Genomic DNA, 15,059 nt, shown 5'->3' on the forward strand with positions numbered 1-15,059 from the left:
AAATCTCTCGTTAATCTCCAAGGCAAGACAAAACAAACAACAAAAAATCCAGCACAAACCCAAATCTCAGCTGAGAGAAGCTCTAAGATCGAGTTTAGAGCATGTGAGGAATAAACTGATCTGGATTTGGGCCCTCTTCATCAGCACTGAAGTACAATTTACCCATTACTTTATACTGGAACCATTTTTCTTGGCTGTGTGGGGGGGGTTAAATTTTGTTTTGTTTTGTTTTGTTTGTTGGAAAGGCTTGGCTGTTCTGCAGGAAGTAAGGGAAAGCAGGTAATGAACTTGCTTCAGGATTAGAATATGGCCTGGAGTCAGAAGCAGATGGGAAGCTTCAATGAGTTCTTCTAATGAGTGGCTATAAAATTGAACCACTAGTATAGTTAAAATGATAATTAGTGCAAAGTGGTATTGTTACACTGGATGTTATGAGATGGTAGCACTAGGGTGTTAGTGAGTAATTTGAAGGGGTTGGAGATTGCAGTCGGAAAACAACGCATGCTGGTTCATGACTTCACTGACAGCTGTTTCTTTCTTGAGTGTGTCATAGAAAAAGGCTGGGGTAGAGTTAAGCAAAGCCACCTGACTTTACAAGTTTGGAGGAAGTGAAAGGTTCCCAGACCCAATGACTGACTAAAATTCCAGTTTGAATAGCTGGATCTTATACTTTTGTCATTATTTCAAAGGAAATTACTGGCCATCTGAAAGTGTTCTGTTGCAGAATGCCTTTTCTCAGATTGCCAAATACCAATTTAGATAGAAAACTTTGAAGGAGGAATTTATTGATACATGCATAGATGATTTATAATAGTAACAAGATAGGAATTAGAAAAGTAAACATGTCAAAATTTTCAAAAATTCAAAAGTGTTGGCTGGCTGCATTGGATCTCACATAGGAGTGTAAGGGCAATTGGGGATCTATGTTGGGTGACAGAGATGAACACTGTCTTTTCTAACTTTCAGTATGTTTAATACGTTATTAGATTGGAAGACCTTATATATTCACATTAAATAAACAGTTATACAGGTGGGATAAGTTGAACTAATGAAAACTTTAATGATAAATTGTGACTACAGTGATATAAAAGTTATTGAAATTTTTTGGTCTTTTTATAGTTTTAACTTTTACTTTTAAAAAATGTATTACACGCCGGGCAGTGGTGGCGCACGCCTTTAATCCCAGCACTCGGGAGGCAGAGGCAGGCAGATCTCTGTGAGTTGGAGGCCAGGCTGGATCGACAGCCTCCAAAACAATACAGAGAAACCCTGTCTCATATAAAAACAAAAAAAATGTATTACACAATTTAAATTTGTGAACTATTGAGAACTAATGGAAAACAAAAGGCACCAAGAACAAATTCAAAGTGAAACTCAATGAAGACAGTTTAATACACAGAGTGTGCAAAAATAATGCAGTATTTTCTTCTTTTTTAAAATATTCTTTATTAGATGTAATTCACACATATAATTCATGAAACTGTAGTCTTGGAGTATGCGTCTGTTCTTTACTTATGCTTAAGAATACTTTGTAAATGTTTGTTTTACATGTATCTATGTTCTTGATATTTTGATTCATCTGCACAATGAAATATTATCATATTTACCCCATTTTCTCCCCACTAACTCCAGGTATATATCCTCCAACATGTCCCTTCCCATCTTCATTGTTGAGGGTCAAGCTGGTCCAGGCTCAACCCTAATGTATCTAGAAGGAACTTAGGTCCTGTCTAAAACCAGGTACATACTTGCCAAGGTTAGTTATGGCCTGGACACAGAGCCTTAGGGGAGCCTGAGAATTCTACCCTCCTCGCCTTGAAGGACTGGGGTTTTCAGTTCCAAGGCTACTGAGCACTCAGTCAGTGGTTCATTCGAGATATCCTGGGTTCTGTTGTGCAACATTATTTGATTAGTTTCCTACTGACTTTGTCCCATTATGTGATGGTTCTCTGTCAACTCTGTTCCATCCCCGCCCCTTCACACACAGAGAGATTGTATATAAGATGCTATACTTCTTAATAAACTTGTTAGACATAAGACACAGCTGTGCAAGACCTCCTGATTCCAAACTTTCCTGTTTTTTATGTTTGTTTGGCTTTTGTGTTTTGTTTTTTGTTTTTTTAATTTTCAGATCTCCCAGTCCTTTTCTTTAATGAACCTGTCACTGAAGACCTGCAGCTCCAGGTCATTCGTGTCTTCTTTGTTCTTTTGTGTGTGTGTGTGTGCATGTGTTCATGGAGTGTGTGTGACAATCTACTAAGTTCAATTAGTGTTACGCATGTGTTCATCAATGTGGAGTTATCTGCTGAAGCATGGGAAACCTACGAGTAGAAGCACACACTCAAAAAATATGATTCTCCCTCTGGAGTAAAGGTGGGAGCTACAGAGCACCTCCCCCTCTATGTCAAAATTGTGGTTGGCTTGATACTGTGCAGGTCTTGCACAGATAAACACTGTTACTGTGAGCTCAGGAGTACAATTGCTTAAACAGCAATAGTTTATTCAGCTCTTAACACCACTCCTCCCCATCCTCTTTTTCTTACATTCTTTCTCCCTCCTCTGTAGTGTTTTCTGAGCTTTAGTGAAGGTCAGGGTTGGTAACAATATCAGAGTTAGGGCTTAAGCACTGACTCTCTTTTTCTCAGCACCTGGTCCGATTATGAGGCTCTGTACTGACTGCTGTTCACAGCAGAAAGAAGCTTCTCTGACCAAAGTTGAAAGGAGCCTAAGCCTATGCATAGAAATGTAAATATTTATAAACTAATCTGACAACATGATGATTTATTAAAAAAATAATAGCAGGTTTTACCTCAGGGTCTGTGACCTTCAGCCATGGGCTTTAAACCAGAATTATAATACCAGGTATGAAGTTCCATTCTCTGTAGCAGGCCCTAAACTAATCAGAAAGCATTGTGTTGGTTACTGCCATAACTGCCATGCCACTAATACACTAGAGAGCATGTCTTGCCTGGCAGGTCAGTAGCGTAGCATGCACTGTTCAACACTTGTTAAGACCGTTCATTTCTTTTCTGTCCCCAGAAGCTTTTATAACATCTTCAGGTACTACAGAAGATATCCAACAAGGAGGAAGCTTCTGGCCAGTTTGAGATAGACTTTTCTGTGTCCTACAGCCAATTTGTGTAGTGTCTTCAACAATAGGATCTTATCATGTGGAGCAGCGACATTTTTAATAACATTACTGATCAAAAGAGGAAATGCATCTGGCAGCAATTTAGCAGCAATTCCTAACCAGACATTAAAGGAATTTTGTATTAATTATAAATGGTCAAATGTCAATCTAATTAATCACAACTATTTAGATTGTAAAATACATAGATAATATTTACTGAGAGCTAATTATAGGATACTTATCTGGTGGGAGTAATTATTTTTTCTTCTTATGGTCCCCTTTCTAATTTCCTGGTATCTATTGCCCTTATTCCCATGAAGATATTAATATTTAAAATTAGAAGCCAAGATCCACATATGAGAGAAAACATAACTTGTCTATATTTCTAAGCCTGAGTTGCCTCACTTATAATATTTAATAGTTCCATTTATTTTTCTAAAATTTTCATTTTTATCTTTACCATTGTGAAAATTACCTTTATCTATTCCCCAACTGATGGACATCTAGTATGTTTACATTTTGTAGCTATTGTGTGTAGGAGGGTACAGACTTCTTTGAGAATAAGCCAGGAATGGCATAGCTGAGTCATATGAAAGTTTTATTTTTTTGGCTTTTGATAAGCTTCCACACTGATATCCATATTTTGATACACTAGTTTACACTTCTGCCACAATCAGTAAGTGTTCCTCTTTCTCCATGCCTTCTCCAGTTATCATTGCAATTTCTTTTCTTTCTTGTTTTTTTAGTCAGATGCATGCTGATATTTATTAGCAAAAATACTCCAAAAGAGAACTGGGTGGGAATTATAACATGTGAAACTTTGAAAGTTGGTTTTAGTTGTACTTCTTCCTGAGGACCTTAGTATCTAAACACTGTTTTAATTTTCTGAAATGGGATTCAAATAAAAATATTCAATGAAAGGTTTCAATAGGAACTCTGCCTCTTTGTATTATATAAAAAATAAGGTGGAAGCAAGCTTGCTTTGCTAATAAATGTATGTACATGGAGTAGGAGGGTAGATGAAGTTGTTCAACAGGAAGGCTTTAAAAGGCAAACCTTACAAACAGGAATGTATTCACTGGGGAAAGGAGTTACTCAAGTGGTCACATCATGTACTAAAATAATCTTCTAGTTCCTTCAATTCCATTTCCAGGGAGGAATTCAGAGAGGCCAGTGGAGCCGATGCATCCCTGCTCTTCTGGACACTGGGTTTGGACTGAGGCATCTCTGGCTGGCTGGACTCCTTCTTAATGTCTTTGCCACCAGTTAGGATCTGCTGGCTTTCAACAAAGAACTGATTCAGATGATTCAAAGAAAAGCCACAATCATCTACATTATGTGTCATCTCAAGGTACTTCTAAAAGGCTACCTGGAAGTGAGTCCCCTTTACTAAATCCAAAATCTGGCTGATCCCGGAGGCAGGGATCTTGTAGGACAGCATCTTCTGCTTCAGCGACTCTGTATCACTGTGATGGAATGGGCACCCATGATAATCCCTTTGGCTTGGTGGATTGGTCAGGATAATCTTCATGCAACTGAAAGGTGTATAGACTGTCCTCTTGCCTTCCTTTCCAAAACTGTGACAGATGTTGTAAGAGTAACCTATCAAACTTGTCTGGATCCATCTTTCCTCTTATAAACTCTTGCTTCCAGAACTGCAATGCCTGTTCCAAAGGAAGGCCAATGCCTTCAGGAACAGGCCATACTGCAACCGGCCTCCATGACAAAGATGGTGATTTTCCCTCAAAATCTTGTGCAACTGACATATGCAAGGTGGCAAGGATTTGGTAGAAAGTGAGTCAATCTGATCTAATGAAATCTTCCCAGGGTGCTGAAAATCTTGGCCAGTGTAAGAATGACTGAGGTGGTTGAGCAGAGGCTGGAGCCATTCATCGGACTGCACAGCAGGCAAGGACCTGGCTGTTAGCTTTAGGGTATCTGGGTCAGTTCCGTGGTTTCCACACAGCCATCAATCTGGGGTCCAAGAGCTCCCCCATGTTCAGGTCAACTGTTTCTGTGTGTTAAACCAGCCCAGTCTTAACTACTTTGCTCATCAATTCTCTCTTTCTGACACTGGATTCCAGGAGTTTAGTTCAGTGTTTGACTGTGAGTATTTGCCTCTGTTTTCACCAGTAGCTGGATGAAAGTTCTGTTTCCCAGACCCTCTGGCAGTGGGATTGCATGCTTACACTCCATTGATTCATGTCTAAAATTCATATATGAGAGAGTACATGCCATGTTTCTCTTTTTGTGACTGGGTTACCTCACTCAGGATGGTTTCTTCTAGTGCCATCCATGTGCCTGCAAATTTCAAGATTCCATTGTTTTTTTCCACTGAGTAGTACTCCATTGTGTAAATGTACCACATTTTCTCTATCCACTCTTCACTTGAGGGGCATCTAGGTTGCTTCCAAGTTCTGGCTATTACAAATAATGCTGCTATGAACATAGTGGAACAGACATCCTTGTTGTATGAATGTGCATCTTTGGGGTATATGCCTAAGAGTGGAATTGCTGGGTCTTGTGATAGACTGATTCCCATTTTCCTGAGGAAGCTCCATACTGGTTTACAAAGTGGCTGTACAAGTCCGCACTCCCACCAGCAGTGTAGGAGTGTTCCCCTTTCTCCACATCCTCTCCAGCATAAACTGTCCTTGGTGTTTTTTATTTTAACCATTCTGACAGGAGTGAGATGGTATCTCAAAGCTGTTTTGATTTGCATTTCCTGGATGGCTAGGAATATTGAGAACTTTCTTAAGTGTCTCTCAGCCATTTTAGACTCCTCTACTGAGAATTCTCTATTTAGTTTTATATCCCACTTTTTGATTGGATCCTTTGGTGCTTTGGTGACTTGCTTCTTGAGTTCTATGTAAATTTTGTAGAAAAGCGCTCTTTCAGATGTGGGGTTAGTGAATATCTTTTCCCACTCTGTGGGTTGCCTTTTTGTCTTGCAGACTGTGTCCTTTGCCTTACAGAAGCTTATAAGTTTCAGGAGGTCCCATTTATTAATTGTCTATCTCAGTGTCTGTGCTACTGGTGATGTTCAGGAAGTGGTCTCCTGTACCAATTCGTTCGAGGGTGCCTCCTACTTTCTCTTCCAACAGGTTCAGTGTGTCTGGATTTATGTTGAGGTCTTTGATCCATTTGGATTTAAGTTTTGTGCATGGTGATAGACATGGATCTATCTGCAGTCTTCTACATGTCAGCCTCCAGTTATGCCAGCACCATTTGTTGAAGATGTTTTATTTTTTCCATTGTATAATTTTAGCTTCTTTGTCAAAGATCAGGTGTTCATACGTGTATAGGTTAATGTTGGGGTACTCAATTTGATTCCATTGGTCTATCTGTCTATTTTTGTGCCAATACTAAGCTCTGTAATAGAGCTTGTAGTCAGGGATGGTGATGCCTCCAGATGTTGCCTTGTTGAAGAGGATTGTTTTGGCTATCCTGGGTCTTTTTTTCCCATATAAATTTGATTATTGATCTTTCATTGTCTGTGAAGAATTACGCTGGGATTTTTAATGGGGATTGTGTTAAATCTGTATATTGCTTTCCATAAGATTGCCATTTTTACTATGTTGGTCCTACCTATCCAAGAGCATGGGAGATCTTTGCATCTTCTGGTATCTTCTTTAATTTCTTTCTTTAATGACTCAAAGTTCTTGCTATACAGGTCTTTCACAATGTTTGGTTAGCATTACCCCAAGGTATTTTATGTTGTTTGTGGTTATTGTAAAGGGCTATGTTTCTCTGATTTCTTTCTCAGCCCTTTAGTCATCTGTATATAGTAGGGCTAATGATTTTCTTGAGTTGATCTTATGTCCTGCCTCTTTGCTGAAAGTATTTATCAGTTGCAGGAGTTCCATGGTAGAGTTTTAGGTCACTTATGTAAACTATCATATCATCTGCAAATAGTGAAATTTTGACCACTTCCTTCCCAATATATATCCTATTGTTCTCCTTTTGTTGTTATTTTCTCTAGCTAGAACTTCAAGTACAATATTGAAGAGGTGTGGAGAGAGTGGTCAGCCTTGTCTTGTTCCTGATCTTAGTGGAATTGCATTGAGTTTCTGTCCATTTAGTTTGATGTTGACTGTTGGTTTGCTATTTCTAGCTTTTATTATGTTGAGGCAAGTTCCTGTTATCCCAGATCTCTCCAAGACCTTTATCATAAAGGGGTGTTGGATTTTGTCAAAGACTTTTTCAGCATCCATTGAGATGATCATGTAATTTTTGTTTCTCAGCTTGTTTATATGGTGGATTACATTGATGGATTCTCATATGCTGAACCAACCCTGCTTGCCTGTGATGCTGCCTACTTGATCATTTTGGATGAGTTTTTTGGTATGTTCTTGGATTGGATTTGCCAGTATTTTATTGAGTATTTTTGCATCAATGTTCATGAGGGATATTGGTCTGAAATTCTATTTCTTAGTTGTGTCTTTGTGTGGCTTGTATATCAAGGTTATTGAAGCCTGGTAGACAGAGTTTGGAAAAGACCCTTTTCCTTCTATTGCATGGAATACTTTGAGAAGAATTAGTATAAGTTGTTCTTTGAATTTCTGGTAGAATTCTGCACTGAGGCCATTTGGACCTGTGCTTTTTTGGGTTTGGAGATTTTTGATGACTGCTTCTATTTCCGTAGGGTTTATAGGTCTATTTAAGTTGCTTATCTGTTCTTGATTTCATTTTGGCAAGTTCTATCTATCCAGAAAATCTTTAGATTTTCACATTTTGTGGAGTACAGGTTTTCAAAGTATAGCCTGATGATTCTCTGGATTTCCTCAGTGTCCATTGTTATGTCCCCTTTTCCATTTCTGATTTTGTTAATTTGCATGTTCACACGCTGTTGTTTGGTAATTTTGGATAAAGGTTTGTCTATCTTGCTGAATTTCTCAAAGAACCCCTCCTTACATTGATTTTTTGTATTGTTTTCCTAGTTTCTGCTTCATAGATTTCCGCCCTCAATTTGATTATTCCCTGTAGCCCACTCCTCCTGGGTGAATTTGCTTCTTTGTGTTCTAGAGCTTTCAGTTGTGCTGTTAATTCTCTAGTGTGACTATTTTCCAATTTCTTCATGTGGGCATTTAGTGCTATGAACTTCCCTTGTAGCACTGCTTTCAAAGTGTCCTATAAGTCTGGGTATGTTGTGTCCTCATTGTCATTGAATTCTAGGAAGTCTTTAATTTCTTATTTTATTTCTTCTTTGACCAAGGAATGGTGCAATTGTGCATCATTCAAGCAATTTCTCTTCTAATATAGGAATCTATGACAGTGGTAAGATACAATTGCAGAGTTCTTTCACTTCCATGATGTCTAAGTGCGTTGCAGATTTTCATGTATATTTTTTGGCCATTTGTATTTCTTTTTTGTTGTTGTTGTTTTGTTTTACGAGACAGAGGCAGGGTTTCTCTGTATTGTTTTGGAGGCTGTCAGTCCAGCCTGATCTTGAACTCACAGAGATCTGCCTGCCTCTGCCTCCCAAGGGCTGGGATTAAAGGCGTGCGCCACCACCGCCCACCGCCCGGCGCCATTTGTATTTCTTACTTTGAGAAATCTGTTCACTTTCTGGATGAAAATTACTTAGATAAACATGGAGTTACAGAATTTAAAAGAGTAATCACAAACTTCGTCAAAAAATTGAAGGACCTTAAAGAAGATAAAAGTAAATAACCTAATGAAATCAAGTAGAAAGAGCACTGAGTGATGCCCAAGAAAACAGAAATATAAGGCTGATGTAAATGATTAAGACAATCCAGAACTTGAGAATGGAATTCAAAAAGGAGATAGAACCACTGAAGAAGACCCAAACTGAAATGAATATAGAATTGAAAATCCCAATAACTCAATTTGAAAATTTGAAAGAAAATCTTACAAATAGAAAATTGAGCAGAAGACAGGATATTACGAGGTATTGTAGAGGATCTAAACCAAATAAACAGAGAACATGGTGGGGGGTTGAGTCACACAGGAAAGTAACAGATAGGAAATGTGGGACACCATGAAGAAACTAAACCTCATTTAAGGGTTAGGTGATGAAGAAGAACCCCAAGTCAATGGCATAGACCAGATCTTCAACAAGACCATGGAAGAAAACATGCCCAAAGTAAGGAAAGAAATGTCCAAGTAGATATAAGAAACATAAAAAATGACAAATAGAAAAATAAACCAGAAAAGAAAATTTCCAAAACATATCATGCTTAAAACAATGTTCACAACAAAGAAAATATACTGAAAACTAAAAGAAAAAAATACAAGTTGCATATAAAGGAAAACCCATAGGAAAAACAGCTGATAATTCCATGGAAAATCTGAAAACCAGAAGAGCCTAAAGCACTTTATTTCAAGTCCAAAAAACTATGACAGACAACTTAGATCAATATATACAGCAAAACAATCTGCTATGATTAAAGGGGAAAGTGACCTTCTATGATATAAACAGCCTAAAAATCCAACAAACCAAACGTAAAGAAAATACAGGCAGCAATATTTCAAATTACAATTGTGCCCTGCCTACAAGATATGCTAGTTCAATGCTGGTGTAAAGTTTCTGTAATTAAACAACCAATATCTGATTTGACTTAACCCCACTCTGTGAGATACCCAACACTGCTTCTGTGACAAAGGACCTGACACTAGATAGTCCAGGGTCCTGGAGTCAAACCAAGTCATGTTCTTTTAAATATAGCAATAAAGTAACCCCTAATACATTCTACTATACTCCTAGATCAGTGTTTTATCCAGGCATCATCAAAGAAGCTCCTCCTGAAGCAGGTGGGAAGAAATACAGAGGCCCACAGATGGACGTCATGCAGAGAATTAGAGACCTTGGAAGATTCAGTCCTAAATAGGAAGTCTTCAAATCCCTAACCTCAGGCTTCAGGGGATCTTGGGGAAGAAGTGGTGAATAGAAATTAAGAGCCAGAGGGATGAAGGAAACAAGACAGTGTAAATCGATAAAATCAAAGCTCATATGAACTCATAGATTGAGGCAGTATGCATAAGCCTTACGGGGGTCTGTGTAAGATGGGGTCCTAGAGTTGAAAGGGGAAGAGGCCTTATGCCTCCATGCCTAACTCAGAAGCTGTCTCCAGCTGATAATCACTTGCAAATGAACATTGACTCCCCTCCAGGGGAGTCTCACTGAGGAAGCAAAACACTCTTTTTTCACACCATGGAAGTTTATTCATAAATACCATAAGCACTATATTGATTCAGGCTACAACAAATATGAACTTTGAAAACATTATGTCAAGCACCAGAAAGCAGACATAAAATATCATATACCTTATGTTGTATTTATTAGAAGTTTTATATAGAAGGCAAATCTATAGATATAGAGAAAAGAGCAGTGCTTCCCTGAGACTGGAAGGCAGTGGATGAACACTGACAGTTAACAATCCCAGTTAGTTTATTATTGTTGTTGTTGTTGTTGTTGTTAAAACATTTGTTTAAATTAAGTATATTTTGATCTATTCTTCCCCTCCCCCAAGTGCGGTGATTACCTAAAATTATACTTAAGAGATCCTAAAAATTCTACCAGAAATCTGATAGGAAAGATAAACAAATTCAGCAATGAGGCAGCATACAGAACCAAATTTTTACAAATCAATAGCTTTTGTGCATATCAACAGTAAACATACAGAGAATGAGATCATGAACACACCGGCATTCATAGTAGCCTCAAAGAAAATAAAATATCTAGGAATAAACCTAACCAGGGAGATCAAATTGATTGCCCTAGAAATGAATGACATGAAATCAAGGTAGGGGAGTCAATGAATCTTCTTGATGGATTTTTTTTCCTTTCAAGGTATACACAAGGGTTCTGTCTTGGCATAGAGCACCGTTGGGCTTGGACATGAGAAAACAGGGACAAAAAGAAAGTGCTCCTCATTCCCGGGTGTTCAGTTATTCTGTCTTGTTATACTCTGTAACTCTAAGCTCTTATGTTGTTTTGAGACAAGTTCTCACTGTGGAGCCTTAGATGACCTGGAACTTGCTCTGTAAACCAGGCTGGACTTAAACTCATAGAGATCCACCTGCCTCTGCCTCCTAAGTACTGAGATTAAAAGCATGCACTGCCATGTCAGATTCTTTAAGTTCTTAATTGTACTGAGCTGTGCCACAGCTGTTTCTTTTCCTTCATTACTGATGAATCGTGATTGTTTTTATGTTGAAACAAGTACTAGCCCCTCCTACAGTGCTGTGTTGCAGCCAGCATCCCTCAGACTTGTGAGGGTATCTGAGGGCATGGGAGTTTAAGAGTTTTTTAAGCTTTCTTTTGAAAAATGAAATATTTTGGAAGCCCAAGCATTATAAATACATTCTATACACCAGTCTAATAAATATCTCATCATTGAGTAATAAGGTCATGATCATTTTGCCAATTTAAAGCCAAGCGATGATTTCATAGGCTTGGGTTTACATGTGCTCCCTGCCCTTTCTCTGCCTCCTTCCCTTACACACTCTTCCAACTTGTGTAGTCAAGGGGGTTAGGATGAACCTGAAGGGCAGTGTTTTTTCAAGGCTAAAACCAGAAGCTTTCATTTTAGGTCATTTCCCTAGCGGTTACTCTTAAAGTTCATCTGAATTAACATTCTGTGATATTTTTGTCAGCTGTGGCTGCAAGCAACATCATTACAGGGGAATAGAATGCAAATAACTCTGCAAGCTCCATTAAATGCCACGCTGCGCTGTAATGGAAGTGACATTTCCTTATTACTCAAACATCAAATGTAACATGGCACTTATTCTCAGTTATACTTCAGGCAAATTAATATTTGTGACAGATACAATAACTCCAGGAAGAGTTAAAAAAAGAGAGAGAGAAAGGATGGCTGATGGGGGCATAATAGTTAGCAGATATGCTTATGAGGCCCAATAAAACTGAGCCATGAATAGAGACGATAATTAGCAGTAACCTTATCTACCCTCCTGACAACAGACTAGCAACCTGTTGTTCTGGCATCTGGAAACACACATATCCTGTTTCCCTTCATTGCCTAAAATATTTTATCAGTGGTCTTTGATGTGATGTGATGAGTTCCATTAGGTAATTTTGAAAAACTCTCTTCCACAAGCACACTTAAAGTATGTGTTCAGGGGTGCCTCTGTGTGTGTGTGTGTGTGCGTGTGTGTTTGAGCGTGCGCATGAGCGCCCATGTGCTACCATGCATATGGAGCCAGAAGACAGCACAGAATTATTATTTTGGTAAAAATTTCACATATGTCTGAGGACATCCCTGAACAAATCACACTGTTTTACAAAGCATGCTGGGAGAAGATATACCCAATATTATGCCATTTTAATCTAAGTTGTTAATCAGCAGCAAGAAATGATAAAGATGATTACAATTGATGGCAGAAAGGTAGAAGACCGGTAACTAAATGGACCAGAGTAAAGAACTATCTCAAGAGTAGGTCTCGGCCAAGTAACAATTTCTGGAGGAATATTGGTTCTAATCCCAAAAGGACTAAAAGTCTTACAAACAAGACTGCAGAACACATCTCAGTGAAGTACAAATGGTTTGCACTGGGAATACAGAGCACGGCGATGTAGAATACCTTCAAGGCACGGTGGTTTTATTTTCATCCTGTGTACAAACCGACTCCTTACCTTGCTTGCACAAACTGCGCTGGTCGTTCTCAACACGCAGGCAGCTTGAGCCTCCCACTTTCCTTCTCTCTGCTGCTTTAGCTCCTTTGAAAGAGATACGGCTAGGGCTGCCCCGACAGCTGCAGTAAGCTCTGGGCTTCATTTCACAGCTGTGGTGTCACAAGTGCAGGAGACCAGGGCAATCTGTAATTGACCATAAATAACCCTGCCCTGTATCTGTCTCACAGTGAGCCATCGTTTCGCTGTACGAAGAAATGAATCTGCTTCCACTAATGCAGGATATATGACCTCTACCTTCTGGTCGTAGGAGATACACAATGTTCCCGAAAAGATGGTTCAGGACACACACACACACTCACACACACACACACACACACTCACACACACACACACACTCACTCACACACACAAGCTGTATTTTATTTATTTATTTAGTTAGTTATTGCTGCTAACAAGCTTCTGACCCTAACGCACGTGGAGGAGCAGCAAAAAGAAATCTTCCAACAGAGGTGCCTATTCAGTCAGGACACATCCTGAGAAGACTGTAGGTCATGAGGGATGAGAACGGGGGGAAGAACAGTAACCCCAAAAATCAGTACTCTAATTATGGCAGATTATTAAAGCTCAAACTACGAACTAAGGGGAAAGTCTGGTAAGCCTGCATTTGAGGACAGGCCGTGCATCTGTAGCATGGAGCTTGCCTGGAGAACCAGGTTCATTCACAGCACTCGTTACATCGCAGGGGTCTCTCAAATACTTCCAGGTCTGTTGAGTGGCTCCATAGCCAATACTCACTTGACTAAGAGTGTGGGTCTTGTGTTTTTTGTTTTTTTGGTTTTTTTTTTTTGTGGCGAGACAAATTTTTCAACTTAAAATTATGGATAGATGAAGGATAGATGAATTTCCTAATTTTCTGTCTAATGTCTTCAGAACTGAGTTCAGCACAACTAACTGGAAGCATAGAGGTAAGGAGCACAGTCACACACTGCTCTGACTATGCCCTGGAGAGAAGATGCTCTGCAGTGCATGAACTCTACAGAACGATGCTTGGACCCGTTCTCTGGGCTTCAAAGAGGAGCTTAGTCATCCACATCACAGTAATCCAACAACCAGGTTTAGCTTTGCTATGAATGGTTTGCTACTTTTCATATTTCTGCCTTTGAAAAAAAAGTTTAGGAATGAAAAATATCAAGTAGTAAAATGAACAGAGCATCAGTTATCCAATCTGGAGATGTGACCACAAAACGCAGGTATTTTCTTCATTATACCATGTGATACCCCTGCACATCGTACATCCTCCTAACATGAAATACGATGTAGGCTGCTGGGTGGGTTCTGTAACAACTTATGAGAAGATGCTGAGCAGTTCTTCTGGATAGACTCATAGCGATATCAACGACATAATTTGATTAAAATAACATCATATCTATGTAAAATGGCATATGTGGGAAGTTAGGAAAATAGCAAGAATATCTATGAAATACACAATATATTTTATTGGATCTTCATAATTCTCTAGATTTTATACATGTGTGGTACAGACAATATATTTGTTCAAAATTAAAAAGCTAGTTTTTAAAAGCATTTTGTGTGTCTACCACACGTGAGTGCAGAAGACCACGTAAGCCAGAACATGGCATTAGATACCTTGGGATTGTAAGAAGCCGTAGGGCACGTGACATTTATACTGGGAACTAAACTTGGGCCATCTGCAAGAGCAGCTTCCTTCTAACTATTGAGCCACATAGGAAGAGATCCAGGTACCCGTGCCGCTGACCACGCCCATTTTGGGCATGGCTACAGGTGCCTGCCGAATGTGGATAAAAGAATGAGGAAAGAGGTGTTCTTTACCTTTTTGGGGTTCCCTTTGGGTCTCAAAAAGCTGCTGAGACTAACCTGAGTTGCCAGTTTCTCTTGTAAGTACTTTCCCACAATAAATAGTCCCTATATCCTCATCAAGTATACGATTTATATTTCCATATCAGAGCCATCACTCCAGTTCCCTCAAAACTTAACTTTGAAAGCTGTGTGTGTGTGTGTGTGTGTGTGTGTGTGTGTAGTACTTATTAATAAAAAGTTCAATGTGATATTTTAATATCTGAATCAATCAAATCTAGATGTCCTTTATCTGCCTTTCCTCTATACCTCCTTAGCCTCTAGAAATTGTTTTGTTTTGTTTTTAACTTTGACAAAAGCCAATACATAGCACTTGTCTTTGGCTTATAATAACTTCATTTATTTTGTTTCAAATAATAGGGTTACACTCCTTATCATAGCTGAATAATGTTTCATTCTGTATGTAAACATATA

At 38.9% G+C, this 15,059-nt stretch overlaps 1 pseudogene; it reads right to left on the minus strand.

The window, feature by feature from the left end:
• Positions 1-4,238: 4,238 nt before the first annotated feature.
• LOC101828157 lies at positions 4,239-12,891 on the minus strand (annotated as a pseudogene).
• Between the last annotated feature and the right edge of the window lie 2,168 nt (positions 12,892-15,059).

Source organism: Mesocricetus auratus, unplaced genomic scaffold (assembly GCF_017639785.1).
Source record: "Mesocricetus auratus isolate SY011 unplaced genomic scaffold, BCM_Maur_2.0 Super-Scaffold_100010, whole genome shotgun sequence".
Classification (NCBI taxonomy): domain Eukaryota; kingdom Metazoa; phylum Chordata; class Mammalia; order Rodentia; family Cricetidae; genus Mesocricetus; species Mesocricetus auratus.